Source organism: Aethalodelphis obliquidens, unplaced genomic scaffold (genome assembly GCF_003676395.1).
Source record: "Aethalodelphis obliquidens isolate GAN/ISIS:26980383/991018 unplaced genomic scaffold, ASM367639v1 scaffold32, whole genome shotgun sequence".
NCBI classification, from domain to species: domain Eukaryota; kingdom Metazoa; phylum Chordata; class Mammalia; order Artiodactyla; family Delphinidae; genus Aethalodelphis; species Aethalodelphis obliquidens.
In genome coordinates this window covers 16720881-16745145 of record NW_020837976.1, presented here as the reverse complement: position 1 = coordinate 16745145, position 24265 = coordinate 16720881, and positions in this window count along the sequence as shown.

The window sequence follows — 24265 nt, the reverse complement described above, 5'->3', positions numbered from 1 at the left end:
GTGGAATAACTACTGTGGATATCTGGGATAGTAATCAGACTGAACTGGGGAAGTGAGGGAATACTTCTCAGAGGATGTGAGATGGGAGCTTGGTCTTAGAGATCAAATGGAATGAACGGGCCTGGGTAGAAGACAGGCCTACAGTGTCTCTTAGTTATGAAATCCATTCCAGTGTAATTTGGAGAGATGGACTATATCACCTACTCATCATTGAGCTGCTGACTCAGGTTGTTATCCACACACTTCTCCAGTAAGCCTATGCTCCCACTTTCCTCAAATGCCATCGGATAACTTCTTCAGTCTCCTCAACCTTTTATGCTCTTTCTCCTTCTTACTCTAAATGAACTACATTGTGTCTGATCCATTCATGTTTCTTTGTTCCTGTAGCTAAATCTAGACTTTCTGTCAAAATACTTCTTAGGGTAAAATGTAAAGAATAAGACATTATTTGTTTAGTTGGACATATCCACATCATCTATTGTTACGCAGTAAAATTTCTAACAGAATAGAATCATGAGAATGACCTAAGGAATTCTGAAGAAAGTTCACAAATATCACAGAGCTCTCCTGTCACAAAATAGCCAAATATAAAAAAATGAAATCAATGGATACTTTGTCCATATCTTACTAAATATGAAAATTAACAAAAGCTTTTCTTGTATATTCTGGTTTATGTGTTAAGGACATCCTGAGATGGTATATTATTTAGTTTGTTCATTGAAAACTAAATTAAGGTCAATTAAGCAAAAAGCAGAGTTCATCATAATTGAACAGAATGTGCCATGGCGCACAAGAGCAGGCATAGATTTGGTTCTGAGATTTCATCATGACCCTCTGGCTCCCTCTCATATCCACTCTGCTCTAATTAGCCTTCCTCACCTTTCTCCCTCTAGTAGATCTGGATTGTATCTCAGTTCACCAAATAGAAAAAGGCTGGTAAAAGCTCTACATTTTTATCTTCTCTGTTCAAAATAGAGTCACATGAAGATGAGTCTCACAGAACAATTTCAAATTCTCTTAGAAGAGAGTGATTACATTAGCTGTAGACAGATGTTCATTCCTGAGCCAATCAATCATATCCATGGGAATAAATTCATAAGTTATAAAGAGAGCCACAAAGAGTTCTTCTTCCGTAACTATGTGGATTGAGGTTGATAAATGAAGTCCCAAGAAAATAAAGCCTGTGAAAACAAATATTCTCTTGTGAAATTAACTTACACAAGGTTAACAAAATACAGACCCTTCCCTACTGCATTCGCTGTTTACCTACCTCACCCCTCCTGTGTTCTAGCAAAATAAGACAGTAATTGGGAACGTCATGAAGCCAGAGTGTGAAGGGTGAATTAAAACCTCCAGACTCTGCCTAGGAATGAGGCTAACTCTTACACCTACCTATGACTAGAAACTGCAGCTAACTGCATTCTAGAACAGTGATTCTGAACTTGAGTCCCAGGACAGGCAGCAACATCTTGTATCATCTACAATGTAAATTATCAGACCCTAACCTCAAGTTACTGAATGAGAACTTCTGGGTCTTGGCCCAGCAAACTGTACTTTAACAAGACCTCAGGAGATTCTAATGTATGCCAAACTTTGTTCACCACTCTTCTAGACTCTAGGATCTAGAATGCTGTTTGGTCCTGAAAAGCAAGTCAACTAAAGAAATTTTAATATTTTCAAGAAAATAACAGGATTAAGTGGACGTCCTGAACTTGTTGAAAGAGGGTAACTTTCATCACAGTACATTTGCAAATGCATTATTCTTTACTGGTGTAAGAAAATTTTTCAAATAATACTGAATTTCATCATTTCTTTATGAAAATTTTGGCTCTACTGCACACCAGGAGCTCAGAGTGGCTGAAGCTACAGAGATGAAATGTTGAGCCTTAGCCTCAAATAACTCTTAGCTTGGTGTTGTGAGACAAAATACTGGAGAAAGGAGGTAACAAACATATAGAATATTGATTAAATTACAGCATAATGTCATCAATAATAGAAATGTGTATATAGGATTGTGGGGAACAGTTCAAAGAGGCTTCCCAGACATGTTGGCATCTGTGCAGCAGAGAACAGTGAGTAGAAGTCAAACTGATTCAAGGGGAGGGCTTCATTTCAGGAAGCAGGAACAGGGTGAGTAAAGGAATACAATTTTTAAATGGCATTTGAGAGCTAGGGTAATGTTTCTAGAGAGGAAGTTGCTAACAACATTCATGGGCTCAAATGACAAAGGTCTTGCCCGTCTTTCTTAGAAGATTCTGCTAAACACACTTTTTACTTTTCAACAGGATGCCCTGCTGTCCATACTCTTGTCCTGGTTATACTTCCTAACACTCAAAACTACCCTTACCAGAGATTAGTTGTGCAGCTGTAGGTGTAGGGGCTGTTCTTGGCCTTGAGGATCTTTAGGGTCTTTAGAACTCAATGAAACTGAAGAGTGAATGGGTGCTTCTACTTAGCATCAGCTCAGTAACTTCTGTTCCCTTGGATTAATCTTGATTTAAGAGACACTAAGCAAGGGCTTAACTCTATTTTCCATATTTTTGGAAACTCCTTCTATAGGGATCCCCTACAGGCAGTATTGTGGATAGAGTCTGAAAGTGGAGGTGAACTCAAGGCAACCTTAACCTTGTCTTTATAGAGAGAGATGAGTGAAGAAAAGATAGATATAGGGGTAAAAATCTGAACTGTCACCATGGGCTAATAGAGTGGGTGTGTGTGTGTGTGTGTGTGTGTGTGTGTTTTCCTTCAGGTAGCTAGCTTTCCAATTTTACTTTTGGCATAATACCAAATCACAACCTTGAGGAAAGGTAACAGAATATTTCACAAATTAGATTCCCTCAAACTACCAAAGCAGACAAAGAAGAAATGACATGAAAATGATACATAGTATCAATAAGAATTGATGGGGAAAAATTGAATGGAGAAAAGAGAGAACATTGTTCTCTTTCTCTCTCTTTCTCTCTCTCTCTCTCTCTCTCTCTGTCTCTCTCTCTCTCTCTCTCACACACACACACACACACACACACACACACACACACACACACACACCCCTCATACATACTTGAAAGTATATAGTTAAAAATAAATGCAGGACTTCCCTGGTGGCACAATGGTTAAGAATCTGCCTGCCAGTGCAGGGGATACTGGTTCGACTCCTGGTCCGGGAAGATCCCACATGTCATGGAGCAACTAAACCCGTGCACCACAACTACTGAGCCTACACTCTAGAGCCCATGAGCCACAACTACTGAGCTCATGTGCCACAACTACTGAAGCCCATGCACCTAGAGCCCGTGCTCTTCAACAAGAGAAGCCTCCACTCCCTGCAACTAGAGAAAGCCCACACATAGCAATGAAGACACAATGAAGTCAAAAAGAAATAAATAAATTTTAAAAATAAATAAATACATGCAAGTTAACCTAGAGAGAAAAATGAACTTGCTACATAAAAGTAATTGACTTAACTTTTATTTCTCTATTAAAATATTCATTAATAGCAATTGCAGACAATTGATTTATTGCTTTGCATACACAATCATCTGATCACCCATATAAATTAATTTTAATTGTGAATTTCACAATTCTCCCCTTTATAAGATACTGTGGGCCCCCATGGTATCATTGTGTATGTACTCACAGTGCATTTCTCCACTCTTATCCACTTCCAGCTAAAGATTGAAAAAAAGAAGGGGAGAGTGGGATCTATAAAAGGTCCTGGAAGAATAGAAACTATCCTGCCCTTTCCCTGACCTTGGAGAGAAAATCTGGATTTATAGCAAACTTAGGGTTACTCCTCCCTCCCTCCTTGTGCCCCCGCATCCACCCCAGAAGGGCAATTCAGTTTACTTACTTTCTGAGATTTAACAACGCCTGGTGAGGTTCAAAATGTTTATGCTCCAAGCGAGATAACCTTTTTCATTGTTTGCCAATCTACGTCAGATTTAATCTAGGTCTGTAAACACCAGTACATTTTCGATTCTGATGCACTTTCCTTAAATTTACCCTACTGAGGAGGCAATTTTTTCTTTTTTTTTGATGTCGTTGTTTTCTCTCTTTCCTTTTTTTTTTCTTTTTGGTAATCTAAGAGTAAAAAAAAAAAATCCCTGAACCAATTGGTCAATTGATTAACAAATTAACTGCTAAAAAATGGATTGGGCTCTGTCGACACAGTGATAAGATGCCCAGAATAAAATGTGTCTCTACAATTCTTCTTTGAACACGTGCCTAACAAAGCAACACTTGCTTTTCCTAACTAGTTTACACAAATACTTAGAAACCAAACAGAATAAACATGGGCTGATAATATTTTATCATTCATACAAGCTGAACAGAAATGGGCATTACATTGAGAAATGAACAAAACTCGTTTTCTTTCGAATTAAATTTTAATGTAGCAGAACTTTACATGATCCTTTGAACATAAATAAATGCAGGAATACAAAAAAATATTTTCCACTGCTAATTATACCATTTTTACTGCTAATTTACACCATTTTCCATGGTGTAAAAGTACACAAGAAATAATGTTACTAAGTAGACAAAAAATTAGAGTGAAAGGGATTGGAGAAGGGAGGGGAGGACAACAGATCCATATAATGAAGTTTGTGTTATGTAAGAATTATCCTCCACAATGTTTCAAGTCTTGGTTATTAAAGGCTTTTAGTCTGGAATAATGATGATATGAATAATCATCAGAATCCAAGGCTGTAGCTTAGAAACCCAGTCAGAAAGGATGTAATATGGAAAAAAGAAGGAGCTGGCTATTAAAAGGAGGACATTTAGGACTGTTCTTTACTGATAATATTCACACAAGCTCTGCAAAGAACATCACAGAGAAGAATAGCACTCTCTGGCCCAACCCACATTCGCCATTCATTTGGGGTTGTTCAGACTGATGGTTTTGAGGGATGCCTATGGATTTAGGTTGGAAGAAATTTTCAAATCACCAGTTGGACAGTTTCCTTAAACTCTGGATTTTCAAGCAGTGTTCACACAATACAAAAATCAGTTGACTATTGGAGAATTAGGTTGTGAAGCAGATGCTTGGCTTGAATAACCAGAAATAACCTTAAAAATATTCCCCTCTTTATTAAGTTTGACCTATTTTTATTCAATAAGGATTATTGATAGTCTATGCACAGCTTGGAGCTCTGCTTCTGTCTTTGGGACTGTGGGGAGGAGTTTGGGTGTGGCCCAAGAGAATAAGGCTTACATCACCCATAGAAGCACAAGGAATATATTGGGAGATAAGATAAATAGATATAAAATAATGAGAAAAAATATCAACCAGAATATGATAGGAATTTGATTTTGGTATTGATTTTATCTTGGTTGTTATAGGGTAGAAAGTGAACAAGTTTTGGAATGAACTGACTTAGAATTAAATATTAGTTCTTAAAAACTATTCTTCCATTGAGAATACTAGATTGCCTTAACAACATTTCTTTAGTGCACTCAAAGTACAGGGGTGCTAATAAGAAATTGCAGAATTACCAGTCAGAATCTAGGGGAGGGCTGAATCTGGCATTTAGGGTCTCGCTTCCATTAAAGGCATTTACCAGGTCCCGAAGGAATGACTAAAATGTTTGGAGGTGGAGCTAAACTTTTGACAGCCCCTCAGGACAGCAAAAAGCAGTGTGTGTATGTGTGTGTGTGTGTGTGTGTGTGTGTGTGTGTGTGTGTGTGTGTGTTAGAGACAAAACTAACAGAGCAATCAATAAATACCTTGAGAATCTGATCAAAATAAAAAGAGAGAAGACACCAATAATCAATATCAGGAATAAGAGAACATCAATACAGATTCCAGAAACATTAAAATAATCATATGAAAATATTCCAAGTACGTTTATGCCAATACATTTTAAAATTTAGATAAAATGGAAAAAATCATTGAAAAACACCACTCATCCAAATGGACACAAGAAGTATTTTAAGAAACCTCAAAACCCAGATGGTTTCATGACTTAATTCTATCAAACACTTAATGAAGAAATAATGTCTGAATTCTTAATGGGAGTCAAAAAACACTACTCTAGAGGAAAAAATTGATAAATTTGACCAAACAACATTATTAGAAGATTTAAAAAAGCAAGCCACTGCACGGAAGATGACAGTTGAAGAAGATCTTGATTTTAGAATATATTTAAAAATCCAGAGTTTATTTTACAAATCAATAAGAACGATACTAACCATCGAAAAGAAAGGTTAGCTAAGGATTTAAATTGGTATTTTAGAAAAGATAATGTAGAAGGTAGGAAAAAAAGTGTTCAACATCACTACTTTCAGGGAAGGATGAAAGTTAAAATCAAAATGAGATATTACTATGCTCTTATGTAATACATAAAATTGAAAATAATAACAATAAAAATATTAGCAAGGATCTGTTGCATTAGGAACTCTTCTACAGTGCTAGCGGGAGTGTAAATTATTGCAAATTTTTTGTCAAACTGTTTGGCATCATCTAGTAAAATTGGAAATACATATTCCCTTTATCTTGCCAACTCCACTGCTAAGCATACACCCAGCAGAAATCACTGCATATTTGCATCAAAACACATGTACCAAAAATGTTTGGAGCAACATTTTCACCATAGTTGAAAACAGGAAAAAAATCCAAACATCCTTTAATGGTAGAATGGAATAATACCTTGTGATAAAGTCACACAAAGGAGTAACAGGAAGCACAGAAAATAAATGAACTACAATTATGTCTAAGAACATGGATGAACCTCACAAACAAAATGTTAAGGCAAAGACGCCAGACACAAAATAGTTCATGTTGCAAGATATGATCCATGTAAATGTCAAAGCATATAGCTCTTAACTGTAATGTTTACTGATCTATGCTTACATGATAAAATGATAAAGAAAAATAAAGTAACTTTGTAACATTTGGCTAATGACAACCTTGGAAGAGGAAAAGTGCAGTAACGGAAAGAGATATAAGGGCTTTTAGGGTATGAGTACTGTTCTATTTCTTGACTTGACCTTTGTAGTGGTTACATAGGTGTTTACACTGTGATACATCTATCAAATTTTGATAAAATTATCCATGTTTTGTAATGGCTTTCTGCATGCATTATAATTCACACATACACACACAACATTTAAAGCAAATATTTTTTTAAAAAGCTCTATATGGTGGATGACTCTATAAGCCTTGGATTCTTCCTATATAATAGGGTGATAATAAGGTCTACCACTAAATGCTTCTAGGACATGTAAATGAGATAACTACCTGACACAGACCAAACACTCAAATGCTTATAAAAGTAGGTCTTCGTAAAAGTGAAGAATTCTTCATATTTGTGAAAATCAAAGGGAAGAAGAAGTGAGTTAGGTTACATGATAAAAGATAGATAAGACCTAGTTTTTTTCTGTTCAATTTTAAAATCTGGTTAATTCAGTCAAGCACATGTTTGGATGAACATCTATCAAGAGTGTGTGAGTGAGAATTCCTGTGTTGGGTAGAAACATATCCAAAAGATTATCAAAATATTTCACAAGAAAACTAATGCTCACATGGAACATGAACAGTTATCTGCATGTCAGTTCTAATACAACTGCCTAAAAGGACAAAGCTTTGATGCAAATTCTTTATTATTTAGCAATTGGGTCATCAAAAAAAAAAAAAAAAGGCAAAATTTTGGAGTTATCCAATTACCCTTGTCTTCATTCTTTATCTCACATCCCACATCCAATCTATCAGAAAATCCTTTGACATTACCTTTAAAATATATCAAGGATTCAGCCATTCTCCCTACCTCCACCCTTCCCCAATACCAATATTTTATTTTAATCCTTTCTGTAATTGCTCTCTGCATGTTTTTCCTTTTGCTCCTACAGTCCAATCTTTACACAATAGGCAAAGTGATCCTTCAAAAATAAAACTCAGAACCGAGGGCTTCCCTGGTGGCACAGTGGTTGAGAGTTTGCCTGCCGATGCAGGGGACACGGGTTCGTGCCCCAATCCGGGAAGATCCCACATGCCGCGGAGCGGGTGGGCCCGTGAGCCATGGCCGCTGAGCCTGCGTGTCCGGAGCCTGTGCTCCGCAACGGGAGAGGCCACAACAGTGAGAGGCCCGCGTACCCCCCCCCAAAAAAAAAACACCTCAGAACCGTGTCCATTCTCCTCTTAAAACTGTCTATAAGGACAATGCCAAGGTCCTTCCAGAGACCCAGAAGTACCTGGGTGATCCCTCCCACAGCCTTTCAGCCTCCCATCTTTCTCTACCACAGGCTGGGCCTTTTTGCTCTTCCTTGAAGAGCCTAACCCACTTTTCCCTTAGGTCCTTCTCGTTTACTGCTTTCCCCCCTGGATTTTGTTCCTCCAATATCTGTATCACACGTTCCCTCACTTTCTTTGGTCTCTGGTCAAATTTTCCTTTATCTGAGATGCTTATCCTGACAACCCTGTCTAAAGTACCTGAGTCCCCTTTGTCTCATCCTCTCTCCCTTGTCCCAACATGTTCTAACCACCAGGCACTTTCTGCATTTATTTGCTCAACTGTTTATTTTCTGCCTCTAAGACATCAGGGATTTATTTTTTTTTTCTCTTTTGTCCTCTGCATGATTGTGCCAATGCCTAAAACAATAACTGGAATGTGCTGTGTGTCCCCCAAAATGTGTTGAATGGATGAATACGTAGTGGACTTCAAGTTCTGCACAAGAGCCTTATTAACGATTCATTTGAAAACCCATCTTACTCTCAAACTCTTCTACATTATTACATCAGATGGATTATTCCAGATTTGTTTAATTTAGTTCAAGTCACCCCATGTCAACTCTCTACACTCAAACACAGAAACAGACAGGCACACAGGAACAACCTGCCTTTACCTAACCATGATGCAGATTTCTACTCAAAAGCAATAAACACCTAGGTAAGGTCTCAAAATGTTAATAGCTGTTCAAGCAGATATTGCTGTCTTAAGGAGTGACCACTTAATGAATCACCACTACCAAAGAGGTCATGAGTCCAGTCCCAGATGTGCCATGTTTTTTCAAACTCATCTGCAAAGGAGCATATTAATATTAACTGGTAGATTGCACACTTTTATATTTATGTAAAACTGTCTTGGGGAAACTACACGACAGGGAGGTGTTATGAAAGTTTCTACAGTCTGGCCTCCTGCAAACCAAGCCATTTTGGGGTCATTACTTACATGGTATTAGAGAATCTGATTTTCAACTTTTCTCTCTCCAATATTTCTTTTTATAATAAAATAATATTGTTGTTAAGCTTCAGAAAATTTAGTTGATAAGCAGCTACCAGGTCTAATTCAAAATCATTTCAGTAAACGGAAGGGATGTTTCTAGGAAACAATCATTCCAGTCACTAAATCTTTGGTGTTTCTTAAACTTTGCCTTGTCTAGAATTAGAAGATATTGTATTTCTTGATTGGAGTGGTTCTTATGGAGACATCTTAGCATGCCTATTCAATAAAAATTATGAAAAATTGTGTTGACAACTTCACAGCTTAGAACATGAAGAGTCCTCTGACTCCATATTCTGATTCTCATCCATGAAGCTCCCCTCACTTTTGCCAAAAATGACTTGTTCCTTTCCTTTCCCAAACAGATGTGTTTCCAAATGCATTGTAGCACCAGGATCAGAAGAGTTCCTCTTTGAATGAGTCTGCCTATCTATTTCTTCTTGACACTTGCCTTCTAGCTTTCCTATCTTCCTTTTCTCTCTCCTCCTTTCTCCCCATTTCAATACATCTTTTCTCCCCTTCATTCATTGTCCTTACACCTTTCTCTTTTTCCTTTTCTCTCCCATATTTTCCACTAAGGCAATAAAGAAATATGTAGTAAAATGTACATTTGAAATAGTAATACACTATATTACCAATAAAAAAAAAATCAGCCTCCAGGAAAGAGAAAAGACAAGATATGAAACCAAACTTATCTATATAGTGGTCATGACCAAGGTCAAATTTGACTTTGAGATATCTTAGAACTAAGGTAAATATATTTTTTTTAAAAAATTGATCATCATCTTAACATCAATGAAACACATTTAAATATATAAGTATATGTTTTTCAAGTATATATTACTTAACTATGTATAGTAGACAGTATAATAGCTAAAGATATACATAATGTTTTGTAACCTAGATTTGAATTTTAAAGAATTTTCACTGTGGCTTTATGGAGTGAAGTGACAGATAATGTCAATGGCAACAAATTTTTGAAGAATTGAGTCATGTTAATCATCTTTTCTTTATGGAACAATAAAAGACCCAGAATTGCTAGAGCAATCCTGAGGGGGAAAAAAAACAAAACAAAATAGGAGGCATAACTCCCCCAGACTTCAGATAATACTACAAAGCTACAGTAATCAAACAGTGTGGTATTTGTACAAAAACAGGTATACAGATCAATGGAACAGAATAGAGAGCCCAGAAAGAAACCCACATACCTATAGTCAATTAATCTTTGACAAAGGAGGCAAGAATATAAAATGGGAAAAAGATAGTCTCTTCAGAAAGTGGTGCTGGGAAAGTTAGACAGCTGTATGTAAATCAATGAAGTTAGAACACACCCTCACATCATGCACAAAAGTAAATTCAAAATAGCTTAAAGACTTAAACATAAGACATGATGCCATAAAACTCCTAGAAGAGATCATAGGCAAAACATTCTCTGACAAAAATTGTACCAATGTTTTCTTAGGTCAGTCTCCCAAGGCAATAGAAATAAAAAAACAAAAATAAACAAATGGGACCTAATCAAACTTACAAGCTTTTGCACAGCAAAGGAAACCAAAAACAAAAACAAAAACAAAAAGACAGCCTACGCAATGGGAGAAAATATTTGCAAATTATGCAACAGACAAGGGCTTAATCTCCAAAATATACACACAGCTCATACAACTCAACAACAACAACAGAAAACAACCCAATTGAAAAATGAGTAGAAGACCTTAATAGACATTTCTCCAGAGAAGACATATGAATGGTCAGTAGACACATGAAAAGATGCTCAACATCACTAATTACTAGCAAAACGCAAATCTTAACTACAATGAGGTAACACCTCACACTGATCAGAATGGCCATCATTAAAAAGTTTACAAATAACAAATGCTGGAGAGGGTGTGTAGTAAAGGGAACACTCCTACACTGTTGGTGGGAAGGTAAGTGGATACAGCCACTATGGAAAATAGTATGAAGGTTCCTCAGAAAACTAAAAATAGAATTACCATATGATCCAGCAATCTAACTCCTGGGCATATATCTGGTCAAAAGTGTAATTCAAAAGGATACATGCACCCCTATGTTCAAAGCAGCACTGTTCACAATAGCCAAAACATGGAAACAACCTAAATGTCCATTGACAGATGAATGGATAAAGAAGAAGTGGTACATATATACAATGGAATACTACTCAGCCATAAAAAGAATGAAATAATGTCATTTACAGCAACATGGGTGCAACTAGAGATTATCATACTAAGTGAAGTAAGTCAGAAAGAGAAGACAAATACCATATAAAATCACTTATATGTGGAATCTAAAATATGGCCCAAATGAACCTATCTACAAAAGAGAAATAGACTCAGACATAGAGAACAGAGTTGTGGTTGCCAAGGGGGAGGAGCAGAAGGAAATGTGTGAACTGGGAGTTTGGGGTTTGTGGATGCAAACTACTACTTTTAGAGTGGATAAACAACAAGGTCCTAATGTATAAAACAGGGAACTATATTCAATATCTTGTGATAAACCAAGAAAAACGAATATAAAAAAAGAGTATATATATGTGTAAAAAAAAAGAAATACAACAGATATTTTTCATTAAAAAAATCATCTTTCCTTTAGGGCTTGTATTCTTATCTGGGGAACTCAAAAGAATTGCATGGGGAAATCTTTATAAACAGATTTCAGGCTCCAATTTAGACTTTACTGAATCACAACCTTCAGGTAGGTCATGTGTAAGCAGTTTCAAATATCTTTCTGGAGGCTTTTGAAGATCCCCTCTCCAATAGGGTAGTTATAAAAAGACATATTTCTCTCCAGCTGCCTTAGAGTTTGAGCATATAAAAGACCCATCACATTTATGTTAAGTTATGTGATATTCTATTTATTTATCAAAGGCCTTGGTCTCCAACAGTTTTGTGGGCACCCCTTTCAAAAAAAAACAACTTGGCGTGCATGACCCCATTATATGTATGCCGCAGCCTCAGTGGCCCTCTCTTAATGTGGCAATGATGGTATGTGTGGAGAGGGAGACATACATGATCCCTGACCCAATCTCTGTCATGAACTGTGTTTGCTCTGAGAAGCATCCTATCCTCACCCCCAACTCTCATTTCACAATTGAGAAAACTCGGCTCCTAGATAGACCATGACATGGCCAAAGGCAAAAGATTCAATAGTAGCAGAGACAGGACGAAACCCCAGGAAATCAAATTCTCAGAACAGCATCCTTGGCACTGCTCCACACTGTGCCTATGAGCACCAGAGCACCCTTCCTATACCCCAGGGCCTTTTTCTCAGGTTTCACCAGGAGTTCCGCTGGCTCTGCAAGTGCAGTGTTAGCTGTTTTCTGTGACCATCTCCCTGTGTTTCTTTTATTCTCCTGCTCTCTGAACACCCTGAAAGAAAATATGTATTTGTTCTCCTCATTTTGCATTTGTTTCTTGACTTCCTTCAACTCTGCCAATGTGATTCCTGCTGCCATCTGTAAGGGGTCTTCTTCTTCCCAACATTTACAATATCTTTGTGAAACTCAGAGATCCATGTAAAATATGTCTACTGAAATTCAAAACCCAACCAGGCTGACCTCATTTCAAAATAAGACCAAATCTCAAGCTATGGAGGAGCTTTTATTCAAACCATCATTTTACATATTTTTATTTATTTATATGAAAATAGTTTTTCCTGTGGACATTTTGTAGCTGCATGAGAGATTTTAGAGTGTTCATGAGAAAGGGGCTTGGAAATGCCCTATATTTGCACATACACTTATGCATATGCAAATTCACACACACTCACAGTAAGTATTTACAATGAAACACAGACACCCTGTATAACATTATGAATCTTGGGCTGATCACATATCCAGCTAGCTTTCCATGACTCTCAGTCCACCTAAGGAATTCACCAAGTATTACCTTGGTGTTAAGTCCAAGCAGGAGAAAAGTTAATGGCAGAATAACATGGTAAGGAGTATTAGATTTTAAGCTGCCTGTTCTAACAGAATTCTAATGCTATATTTACCCACCATTTCCTCAAACGATGAAGGGGAAAGAAACCTCATTCTCCTTCCAGGAACATATTCTGACTTGTCCACCAATCATGGTGTTTGGCATAGTAACTGGCATTTTCATATCCGTGGTTGTGTTAAAAATGTGCTTCGGGGGCTTCCCTGGTGGCGCAGTGGTTGAGAGTCCGCCTGCCGATGCAGGGGACACAGGTTCGTGCCCCAGTCCGGGAGGATCCCACGTGCCGCAGAACGGCTGGGCCCGTGAGCCATGGCCGCTGAGCCTGCGCATCCGGAGCCTGTGCTCCGCGATGGGAGAGGCCACAGCAGTGAGAGGCCCGCGTACTGCAAAAAAAAAAAAAAAAATGTGCTTCGGACCCACCTCAATGAGACATGAGAGGAAATCTGGTGGGCTGTTTTTGGGAAAGCTGTCCTTGTCCATAAAAATGTTACGCAAATGAGATGATCTCTCACTTTCTGGTTGTTGGTTTTAGATGTAAAGCTTGGAATAGATTAAGTCATTTTGCTACTTGCCTGAAGGCACAGGTAATCTGCCACTAGTTTTTCTGTAACTTTCAGTCCAAGCACCTAATTTATTGGTGTTAATTCTTCCACTCTTTTCAGGGAGAATTCCTGTCCAGAGTTCTCCTGCCATCATGATCTGTGGTCGATATATATGTTTATATATATATATATATATATATATATATATATATATATCAGTGTCAATATCTATATTTATATATGTATATCATCATACTTGGGGCCCATGAGCAGAATTTTTAAAAAAATTGTGCTTTTCCAATCAAATGTCCCGACAGGAATTTAGAATTGGGAAAATCAGCATGCTTATTTCTGAGATGCAGCTGAAATGTTATGTAAATTTGGGGCTAGGAGATCCAAGATAGACTGTCCCTGTTCATACTAGAGCTATGTAAAATTGCAGGCTTCAAAAAATCAATGATGACAGGTCAGAAGAGAAAGAAAGAGAAATGGCAGAGCTAGTGCACAGGGAAAGAAACATAAGAGATAGAGAAATTGCCTGGCACATAGTAGGTACTCAATAAATATGTTGATTTTTAATAGTAAATGACAGTTGTTTATTCCTTTTTCACAGTGTGTTTTATGTATACTGGATCCTAAGACAGCTCTTTCAAAACTGTGTTTCCTACTTTGCTTTACTAAATATTTCTAAAGGTGTTCTCTGGATTAACAAGATTTCTTCCTGATCCTGATGGCCAGGATCAAGCTGAGTGGGCGAGCTGAAGGGCTGTGTTTCTGTCCACCCAGGCTCTACTTCAGGGAACACACAAACAATTCTGGAAAGCCAGTCATTAGACATTATTTTTTAAAGTATACTGAAAGAACATAATAAAAAATGTATTCTCACAATACAAAAAAATAGACTAAAAATGAATTTTATATACAGGCAATGACTATCAAAAATATTCATATGCTGACTAAAGATAGATTATAAAATAGCATCAAATGAAGACATAAATGGGGTATTTTGTGATAATATCAGACTTGTTAAGGAGGAAATATCACACTCATTATAAAATAGATTAAAACATTGGAATATAAAGTAAAAATTGTATCTGAAATTCCAAGTTGATGTGTATTTTGGGTTTAAATTACTCCACTATCTGTATGAAAGCATTACCTCTGTCCCTACATATGCAGCAATAATTGTATCTTTATATTGCTCTTAAAGGGTATCAGAAGCAAGGACAAATAGAAAAAGAGCTATAAAAATAGCATGACAATGTCTTTTTAAATTATGTAAACCTCGTTCGTGTAATAGTGTCACTGAACAAATAATCGGTTGAGGAAGATTAGTGGCTGTAATTATTTATTCATTTTAATATTTGTTATTAAGCCTTCCTTTTGCTATTTGTGGTCATTATATGATGAAAGATCAATACAAAGAAGATGAGAAAGTATGGAGATGATGGTTAATTATCAGAAAAGAGAAAGTTAGGCAGATGCCTGGCTTCCTGCCGATAATCCTGCTCTTCATCTCACAAATGTTGCTCTAGTTAACATTTTCCTTGGCTTGAAACAATACAGAAAGATAAGCAGCTGTCCCGTTCCCTTCCTTGTTGACCGAGCATCATTCTTACCACCAGAGTGGGGTTTATGAGGCCGTCTGTCTGTCCTGTTTCCTGCTGTACTCCAAAGCACAGAGTGGCACCTAACATGAAATAGGCACACAACAATATTTGCTGAATGAATAATAAATGAACAAGAAGCACATTGGGAAGAGTCATATCCCATCTAACAAACATGAAATCACATTAGCCTTTTAAATGCACTGAGAAGAGCTGCAGTAAAGAAGCCTGCTTAGTTTGTCTAAACTTGATATCACCAAGTGATTTTTTCCTGCTGTTTATTGGTTGCACTTCAGGGAAGCATATTGGTAAATACTTTTGAGACTATTTTTCCAGTTGTGGTATGATATTATCATTTTAAGGAAATGTGTTATAATCAGTTGGAAATATATACATATATATTTTTTCCCCCAATAAGAGAAATTACAGTTGAAACTAGTATGTTTAGGATATCACCAGTCATCTGGCTGCTGATGCTACAAAATTAGGCCTTTTCCAAGGGCTTTAGATGTTGCCTTCACTACTCATATGACTTCTTCCCTCTATTGACACTAGAACAGTTCTTGGTACAGCCTTGTTCCTAGAAAAGGGTATACCTGGGGGACAGGTTTTCAAAGTTTGAAATTGTCTTTGCATGCATGTGCACACGCACATGCATGCATGGATGCACATACAAACAAAAACAAAAAAGAAACTAACTTACCTTTCTTTACAGTCAATTGAAATACAATGCTTGTATCAACCATAAAGTCAAAGTGTTTATTCTACTCATAGGTGTTTATTCATGTAGCTCTTGTATCAGACCCAGGTGTCTCTTTCTGAAAGTATTCGCCTTATCCATCCTTGTTGCCTACAACTCAATACGGATTATCTCCGCACATCTGGTTTATGGAGGAAGTTTATTTTCTTTTACATGTTTTTGCTCTGTGCTCCACAGTTAGCATTCACTGTTTTAAATCATTAAAAAAGAAATGAATATTTTATATCTTTATCTATATAATAAATTAAAGCTGTAGATTTAGGGTTGTCTATACCCACACACATTATACAGGACTAAAGAGGGCAGAATGACCTCATCCTAGAAGGAGGGTGCTTCATGTTTTTTTCCTGCTCTTTCCATTTATCCCTCCTGAATAACCCTGCTCAAAATCTCTAACACTAATATAAAGAGAAACTAGCACATTTTGAAACTGATTGCTCCTTCAGGAAAAAACTGGTTGGAGCTTCTCAAGTTCTGGGGAAAAACGTTTTGAAGAACTTTAAAAATCATGTGTCAATTTTAAAAATTGTTATCTTTAAAAAGGATTTAAATTATTTTAAAATGTCTCAATAAGTATTTTGGCAGCCTTGAGGGCCTAGATGAGGTTCTGTAACCACACATTTGTAGTGTTCTCAAACTGCTTTGATGTGTGATGATTTTACTCAACAGCATCAGCTGCCTCAGGATTAAGGAAGAGAAACAAAGCATCCATCGTGAGCAAGGTCCAAAGACGTAACCTTAGGAAAAAGCAAAATAACATTTCCATCTTAATGATCTTCTCTTAAACAATGGAATTCAAAATGGTGCATTCAATTAGACAAAAAAATGAGTAAACCTATTATACATACTATGGCTGTGATCTTGATGAGTCACTAAAAGTTTCCGGAACCCAGTTTCCTCATCTATGATATGGGAATAATAATGCCCATCCCATATAATTTTTGTGAGTATTAGATAATATAATCTATGACAAGGACTTAATGCAGTATCTGTCACATTAAAATATTTATATACAGATCACTGGTCATTTTATATATCAGTGATATGATTATTATAAAACTAGTTAAATACTAAGAGATGAGAGTGTCAGTCTAAATAATTGGTCAGAACCTTGTTCAAAATACTTATTTCATTGTAGTAGGAATAAAAGATTAAATATCTGATGTACTGATTTGTAACATTTGTTTTCTTGCTGGACTCAGTTCAGTCAGTCTTTTAAGTTTCCATTTCATATTTCACTCTAACTGTATAGTGACATCACTTTGACCATCTCTTACTTTATCTAATAAGCCCTACTGCTTAATACACCCCAGTTAGTTTTTAGAGTACATATGCATTTTGTTTCTTGTGTTTTGTAATGTGTGTTTTGATTTGAAAAATGAGACTAAACTTTTATTTGGAGTTTTCTCCTTACACTTTTGGGGTATCCTACTGGAACTCCTCACTGTATAGATCCCTGATACAGATGAACCAATGTGATGTAACCCCCAAGACTTCCTTTTCCCCAGGCCCTGTGGGTCTGCTGACAGCATTTTGCTGTTGGAATCCCCTTGGCCAATGGTCTGCTGTTTTGGGTCATGTACTGGCAAGATGGCTTAAACATGATTACCTTTTATACATCCACTTTAGCCAACGGAAACTCATACATTTTTGCCAAGCCAAATAGTAAGACTAGCAGCTGTTCACTGAGACCCCTTCTTTCCATTCTGTCCTCTCCAATTTTATTTTTCCCTGTATAAATAGTCAAAGAAGACCCAGCTCACACTTATGTCTAACAATGTAAAAAGAAAAAGAAAGTATCCTTTTCTTGTTTATGTGTTGTTGTAAGCAATTTCCTTTGACCCTTTGAGCACCATATTAGTTTCAGTGGGGTAGATGCATGCCGTCCCCTTTCTCTTGACCTAAAATAGAGACAGAAAGATCACTGTACTCTCTTCCTTACTCACATGGTAGACAATCCACATGTCCTCCCTTACTCATAGGCTTGAGCAAGGAGAGGTGAGGAAGTGTGATGGGGTTAGTTGACCTGGTTTCATATATAAATAAGACCTAGGGAAGTTTCCAAATTCTTAATTGTTACATGATAATTCTTTCAGTCCTTTTAAAGCCACTAGCCAATTCTAGGACAATGAAAGAAAGTCCCACTCAACGTGTTGATGATAACTAACTAAATAAACAGCAGACACAACATTCTATATAACAATAGACATATATAAGTATACCTATATGTATGTGTATATATATATACATTTATTTTTTACAGAGGAGAGTTCTCTTTTGAACCTTTATAACTGTTGAACTCTCCTTATACTTTTCAAATGGAAGAGTGAAGAAAATCAAAAGCATAGGTTAGTATTTAACATTTATATAACATTTGTATTTGCAAAGTACTTTAGAATAATTCAATCCTTAATTCCCATAACAGCCCTAGGAGGGAGGCCCAGTTATCATCCCCTTCATAAATGAGGAAACAGAGACCTGGAAAGGTTGCATGACACATTATGCAGCTGATCAGTGGCTGCCACTGATTAAAGCACAAGGGTCTTGTCTTGAAGGGATGTTGTTCATCCTTTGGGCCCTAAAGAATAAGATTTCTTAATAAACCTGTGAGAGAAGGCTCAGACTGACTGTGATTTTACTAGGTTGTTTTCACTGCATCTCATTGATGGCGTAAATCATCTTAGTGCCACTGAACCCTTTTCAGCAATAAAATAAAAAGTGTATTAAGTGTTAAATTCTGCCCAGAACTGGTACTTCTCATTGACTGAAAGTTTATGGAAGTTGTCAACTTCAGAGACCAACTCATATGAAGGCAATCCAGCCTCTGTAAGTAGATGAATTGATGTAGTCAGAAATGATGAGGGTAAAATTAACAAATTTACCAATCTTTTGGAGCTGAGGCTACATTTGCCAGTTTTATATGTCAGCACCATCTCCCTACAAAACTCCAGAGTTAAAGCATTTATCATTCTCACCTTCAGACACTGTTACCTAGAAACCTCAGTTTTAGTTACAAGCTTGAGATCACCATAGAAACCAATTAGTATATATGGTGCTAAGACAGGATGCAGAGAAAGGGGAAAGCAGGATGTGCTTACTCATTTTTATGTGATTGCAGTGGAGAAAGGGTAAAATGCTGAGTCCAGTGTCCAAATTCCCATCAACTTCTCTCATTCTAATTTATATTCACATTCATCTTTTCCATGAGTAAACCACTTGATAGCAAATCACTTGCAGTGATTTGCTAATAGTGCCCCCAAAAAAGTGAGAAGAAGGCGTGAAATAATTATATTTTCTGGCATTCTGACCTGTTATAAGATCTGGGTTTCAAAATCTATTCCTTCAACTCACACTTTCTCAAGCTCTTCAGCATCAAATCACATACCTTCCTCTTGCTCTTTAAAAGACCATAAGCAGTTCCATGAGCTATTGTTATTTGTATTTTGGTTGCTTTTTAACCTCCTTACTTTACTTGTAAGGAATCTGAGAAACATAGGAAGGGTATGGGTCAGGTAGGTCCAAACGTCAGCTCCAATACTAACTAGCAAAGGAGCCTCATGCAAGTTGCTACCCTCCCTGACTCAGTCTCTAAAACAAGTTAGTATTTTGGGATCAAGACAGGGTAAGTGCTCATTTATACTTAGATCTCTTTTGCCAACTCCTTTAAAAGCACATAGAGTCATTTCAAATAAAGTATCTTTTATATATATGTGTGTGTGTGTGTGTGTGTGTGTGTGTGTGTGTGTGTTCTACACTGATTACTTTGTTTTATTTCAAAACTCTAATTCTTGGAAAACTTTCCATACTAAAGGAATATCTAAACCCTTCTTAGCATGACTACATGTAACAAAGACACTAGAGCCCTTGCCACTAAGCACCTTGGATTGCATGGTCGTGTGGATATCTGTAATATCACTGATCACCAGTGTGGTTTGGCCCTTCTTGTGCATGTTGTTTGCAAGAACAACAGAAAATCCCCATTAGCAGCACAACTTCTCCCCAGGTTCATCCTGAAATAGTTCAGTACCCTTTGGCATTAATGAAATAGACTAAGAAACTATTACTCTGAAAAGCTTAGTGTCTATGTAGCTTGGATAAATTGGGTAAAGAGCTAAAATTCCCCTTCTGTCCAATTTGTTGTAGATGGTTTTAATGACAAAGAAATGGTAAAAGCTTGGTTCATAGACCATATAGGAGATGGAGCAAATTTTTGGTCTGGTATGTTTGATTTTAGTCTCTTTTGACAAATCAAGTAAGAGAATTAGTCAAACAAGTTGATGAATTATTTAAATGAAGCTCAGTTCATGCCCTAGCTGTTCCAAGTAGACATTCCCAACAAATCATCTCTCGCGTGATCCCCACCAGCACTGTCTCTTTGTCAATCAAGAGCATACGTGGCTCTGTCTCCAAAGTCCCATCCTCAGTTTGACTGTAAACTCGGAGGTCAGCTCCATGTTCCATGCCTCTTACCTCCACTCTCTGCCCTGCTTCACCTCACTGTCTATAATAGGATTATTATAGATATCGACAAAGGGGAATATTTGTTAAATGATTGCTAATGCCAAACAATACCAGTAATAAAAATAATCAAATAAAACTAGCTTATTTGAGCTTAACTGATAGAGATAAGCAGTCTGCCCTGTTATTTTGCTGGATAATTTCTTTCTCTGTTTTTCTTCTTTATATAGACAAAGCCTCAAAACTTAACCATTCAATACATGAACACAATGATGTGTTTTTTTCTCCAGAATAGTTGATTTCAAAAGTGAAATTGTGGACAAAGCACAGATACTTACTTCTGCCAACAACTTTATATGAGTTTCTAAAAGGCTTCAAAATTACTGTTCTTAACATTATCTTAGACTATTTTAGATTAAAAAAAAATAAAGATACTTAAATGTTAGATTTTTCTGAGCGTATTTTTTCTTTTAGTAATAAGTTATCTATATTAAATAGTGCATTCCTCTTCTAAAGGCCAACTCGTTTGATTCTACAACAATTCACTCCCTATAAATCTCCAGTGGGAAAAACATGATGGAATTGTGTAATTTTACTCACAGAAAAATGCAAGGCATTACCTGCCGATGAAAATCCTCCAAGACCTATTATACAGTCAAATCTAGGTGAATTAATTAAATCAAAAATAACAAATACATATTTTAGTGCCTACAACGTGCAGCATTATGCACTGTAAAATATGAATATAACACAGTCCCTTCCCTTGGGAAAGAATAAATCATTTGGGAGAGAAGACCTAAATAGGTGAACAGTTAAGAGTACTAAGAGATTAAAATACTTATAAAAGAAATATTATAAAGCTCCATTTGACTCTAAGGCTTAAAGAGCAAGACACTATGGGCATTAAATTCATACAAGTTCAGAGGTGGGAAAAATCATTTCCGATGGAGAGTGTTCAATTCATCCACCCTTTACAAGTGTCTCTTAAAATTGTACCACATACTCTCTTGGGGAGAACTTTGTGGAAGACAGAGGATTAGTGCCCAGCTTACTGGAGCATGTACTGTACATACCACTAACTTGAAATTTATCATAGAATGTCTTGTACTACTGCTTATATTTTTAGAAGTATAGATAATACAACAATGCCAATAATATTAGCTACAGTTTTCAAAAGCCAAATGTTATGCAAAAAGGGTTCTATATACATCATCTCATTTAATTTTTGTATCAACAATTTGTGGTTAGTATTGCTAAATCCTGTTTAAGTAAGAGGAATTTTGACTTAATACAAAAAGAAATGGTGTCAACATAGCTTGCTGGTAATAGGTCCATGAGCTGAAAGCATGCATGTGTTATGTCAAAGTCTGTGCTCTTAATTACCGAGCTCTGGAGTTCCAGAGCTAGATTATGAATTCTATGATGGCAGAGGCAATACCTCTTGTGTCCTGGTAAGCATCAGAGTGACTGAGTTTGAATATGACAGTTGAGTCTTATACTGAGTAACTCTATCATTAGTCCACCCAGAAATAATTGGGACTTTAAGAAACCACACTTCAAACATATCTGAGTTTGTTTAGTGGCTTCTCAAATTAAAGATATTCTTTTAGAAGAATGAATTAGAGTTTTCTGGCTCTAGAAACTGACAACCTGAGTCCTGACCCAAGTTCTAACCTATCTTTTTTATGAGACTTTGGGAAAGGGATTTACATGCTCCATGTCTTAGGTTTTCATCTGTATAATGAAGGGGATAATAATACCTGCCAGTTGTTTATATTGTTGTGAGGATTAAATGAGAAAATCTATGTCAGGCAGCTAGAACTGTGCCTGACGAGTAAGTGATCAAAATATTAACCATCATCATTATTCCCTGGACTTTGGAGACATTCACGTAATTTCTGCAATGGATGAACTTAATAGTCAGTCATCATTTATTCATCACTAAGTGTTTTATGTAAACGAAATGTCCTGAAGTGGCAAGGCAGCATTTGATGAAGAACCCAGGAGTGAAACTGCCAGACAGCAAACAAAACAGCATTTACAAAACAGTGCTGAACTACACCTCAGAGCGTATGCCTGGGGTCAGCTCCCACTCTTAGTGAATCTGACATAAAGACTGGAGATGAAAATGGATCTTCCCTTTTGTTGAACTTCCCCAAAGCATTTGAGATTGGAGTGCATTTTAAAGTTTTTTGTATAAGTTTTAGAAAGGATATGTATGTGTATATACGTGTGTATGTATTCATGTGTATTTAGCATTCCTTTTCCTTCCTAAAATCTTAAAAATTTGCTTAGAGTGTTTTCTCCCTTTTTGTCTTACTTGTTTTGAATTGTTTCTGAATCATTCTGTGCTACTCAATATGCAATGGGAGGAAGTCTGAGTTGGCTTCTGTTTCAGTGGCCTTGTCATTCAATCTGCAGACAGAGACATGTTTGATGTGGAAATCTCCAAATGAAAATCAAGATCTATTCAGCCTTCCTTATTTACCAAGACTATATTTTTTTACCCATCCCAAAAGTGCAGTTTACTGAAAGTACTAAAATAAATCATCAAACTGCTTTGATACTAAATAACCAATGAAAATAGCAGGTTGAGAAAAATTATCATTTTTTTCAGTCCATAGAAATACAGATTCACTTCTGTCTCTAAATCAACCAATCAATCATATGTCAAAATGTTTTATTGACTGAATATTAGATTCTTAAGCTCGAGCTTTGCTTTGTGAGGTGAAGAGTGAGAGGAAAGAAGCTAACCATTATTGATTATCTGTGCCAGAAAAGTGACTTATGGATCACTGTGCTCCATGGGTCATTCTAGAAGAGGGTTAAGATAAGGCCATGACAACAAGAATCAATTTTCTATGGCTCTGCCTCAATGCACAATTAGAAGAACTTCAAATATCCTCCCTTAAATCCACACCAGTTGTTTTTGTGAATTCCTGGTGAGTGACCAACGTGTGCTGGCCTGCCCTGTCTTCTGGACGAGAATTTTGACCTTCACCCATCATCCCACTTTGCATCCTCAGGCTCTGCTGGAGAGGGTCACAGCTTCTGTCTTCTCAGTTTCCTTCTCTGCTTCTGACAACCTCTTCACAACAAGACTTCTGATTATTTTAAGCCCTTTATCTCCACCAGGCCTACAATCTCCCTTTTATCATTACTTTCCCTCCTGATCTGGTTATTCCATCATCCCACCTCTTATTTTCTCAGTATCCTTATCTAAGAGGTTGATTCCAATTTTCAGCCTCTTCTTTGACTCCTAGCTTTCCCTCATACCCTACATCCAACTAATCAGCTAATCTTACCAATGGTGACTTTAAATACATCCATATCACAATTATTCCCCTAAACCATCTTCACCACGATTCTAACCCAAGTTACCATTTTCTGTTTCCAGCCACCACAATAGCCTCTTAAATGGACATCTCTCAATTTGATGACTGAAACAGTCCCCAATGTATAGTTTTCTAATCTATTTTACCTACATGGCATTGATGTTATTTTTTTAAAATGCAAATGTGATTATGCCATGCTTTCTCTTAAAGCCTTTTAGTGATGCCCTGTTTTACTGAGGATAGAGTTTAAATGTTTTTCCCCTTTCCTTCCAGCCTTGTCTCTCATCATGCCCTCATCACACAGATCACTCATTAACCGTACTAAACTTTCTTATGTTGCCTACAGATACTATGTTCTCTCTTCATTTTGTACCAGTGTACATTTTCTTTCTCCT